General features: G+C 38.7%; 1 long non-coding RNA gene across 2 annotated transcripts; it reads right to left on the reverse strand.

Moving 5' to 3' along the window:
- Positions 1-380: 380 nt before the first annotated feature.
- Positions 381-920, reverse strand: LOC114797472 (uncharacterized). 2 transcript variants are annotated; one of them, XR_003750866.1, is made up of 3 exons: positions 747-920; positions 596-655; positions 381-512 (listed from the first exon to the last, which is right to left on the reverse strand). It is a non-coding gene; the product is annotated as an uncharacterized LOC114797472 (long non-coding RNA). The 2 variants fall into 2 exon arrangements; XR_003750867.1 differs by having other exon boundaries at positions 596-658.
- Positions 921-2,453: the final 1,533 nt, after the last annotated feature.

The following is a 2,453-nucleotide window of genomic DNA, read 5'->3' on the forward strand; positions in this document are numbered from 1 at the left end:
CGCCGGTACCTCTGTGGGTCGATGTGGTTTGGTTCTGTTTGCGTGGCGATGTCTGATCTGGTAAAATCTACCGCATCCCACGCTTTGTAATCCGTGTTGGTCCAATCGGTGACAAAGTCGAGATCAACGTTTACGGGGATTCTACCTGTAACAAAATCACACGATGTTAAAATTAATATTTTATTAAAATAACGATTGCGTTAAAACCCATGTAAATACATACCTTCTGGCTTTTCCGGGTGCTTGAAATCCGTATTCGTCTTCTTTCCTGATAGTTTTATCAAACCTGATTGTCAATATTTTATTAAAATAATAATAAATTGTGTTAAAACATATGTAATACACACCTTGCGGCTTTTTCACCATATGTTTTTGTGACTTTTCCACGCACAGATCCACCACGGGAGCTAGGTGCTTGAGTTTGCGTGTAGCCTTCCGACCTGACGGCTTGTCGACCCCTGTATTATCAACGCCTGGCTTAGGAATGGTGCCCACTAGTTGTCTGATGGTTGCTGTACAGAACGAGAGATATTACAATCACAACCATATGATGAAAAATTCATAAAACCGTATTAGATAGTCATAAATATATTACCTAAACTGTCGGCAGAGCATCCAACATCCGCGGTTACAACGTTGGAATTTGGATAATGTTCTGCTATTAGAATGCATACACGGTCAAAAACACACACTCACAACTATGTAGTGATATTATTATTAGTAGGATCTGTGGTTTTTACAATTACCTTGGTATGAAATTTGTGGTTCAGAATCACCCGCACCAAAACCATCGGTCCATAGACTTTCGAACCCCGATGTTTCAAAACACGCCAGGTTTGATGGTCCTTCGAGTGATTCTACAGAAAAGTTACACCTATTAACAAATAAATAAATAAACACACACATACGTTGTAACAAGACTTATAGTTTATGTGTTATGAAAAACTTACTGAGAGTCCATAGTCGGTGATGATCCTTGTGATGTCGACCAGTTGAATGAAGACCTCGAGGGCCTCTCTTGTTATATAGGCCTCTGTGTGTGTGTGTGTGTGTGTGTGTGTATGTGTGTGTGTGTGAGTGTGTGCGTGTGTGTGTGTGTGCGTGTGTGTGAGATTTGTAAGGTCACACGTGGTTCAGTGTTTGCGAGAATGGTGGAACCAGATGACTCTCGTTGTAAACAAATGGTACGTTAGGTGTTAAAGATTGTTGGAGGATGTGCTAGGGTCTGTGTGTGTGTGTGTGTGGGTCAGGGAAATCATAAAACGGTTTCATTTATTTTAGCAGTAGGCGTATGAAATTAACATTGTTTGAAGGCAAAATAGTTTTTCTTTAACTAGAAACAGTTTTAAAACATATATCATTTAAATAAGGTTTCTGTTTTAAAAGAAAGTTCTAAGGGTGTGTGATATTTGTAAAGGTCACACGTTGATTCAGCGTTTGCGTGAATGGTGGAACCAGATGACTCTCGTTGTAAAACATATGGTACGTTAGGTGTTAAAGATTGTTGGAGGATGTGCTAGGGTCTGTGTGTGTGTGTGTGTGTGTGTGTGTGTGGGTCAGGGAAATCATAAAACGGTTTCATTTATTTTAGCAGAAGGGGTATGAAATTAACTTTTGTTTGAAAGCAAAATAGTTTTTCTTTAACTAGAAACAGTTTTTAAAACATATATCATTTAAATAAGGTTTCTGTTTTAAAAGAAAGTTCTAAGGGTGTGCGATATTTGTAAGGTCACACGTGATTCGGTGTTTGCGAGAATGGTGGAACCAGATGACTCTCGTTGTAAACAAATGGTACGTTAGGTGTTAAAGATTGTTGGAGGATGTGCTAGGGTCTGTGTGTGTGTGTGTGTGTGTGTGTGTGTGGGTCAGGGAAATCATAAAACGGTTTCATTTATTTTAACAGTAGGGGTATGAAATTAACATTGTTTGAAGGCAAAATAGTTTTTTCTTTAACTAGAAACTAGAAACAAGGGATGTCGTTGGGAGAAATGGGGTCATAAGCCATCAGCAATGGCCATAGTTGTAAACAAGTGATAAGAAATCTGTTTTAAAAGTTAGTCTAAGTGTATATGACATCTGTAATGCGACACATGGGAGAGAGCGATAGAGTGGGGCCAGAAGGTGCTGTGATGCTTCCTACATACAAAATGGGGTTCTACCATATTCAGTCAGTATATGAATAGAGTATGCGTTTGTATTTTTAAAATAAGTTTGTGTAAGTATTGTGTTTAAACGTGTTAAACACTGAAACAGTAGTTGAGTAAAACCATACACTTAAAAATAAGGTTTCTGTTTTAAAAGAAAGTTCTAAGGGTGTGTGATATTTGTAAGGTCACACGTGATTCGGTGTTTGCGAGAATGGTGGAACCAGATGACTCTCGTTGTAAACAAATGGTACGTTAGGTGTTAAAGATTGTTGGAGGATGTGCTAGGGTCTGTGTGTGTGTGTGTGT

Source organism: Denticeps clupeoides, chromosome 9 (assembly GCF_900700375.1).
Source record: "Denticeps clupeoides chromosome 9, fDenClu1.1, whole genome shotgun sequence".
NCBI lineage: Eukaryota > Metazoa > Chordata > Actinopteri > Clupeiformes > Denticipitidae > Denticeps > Denticeps clupeoides.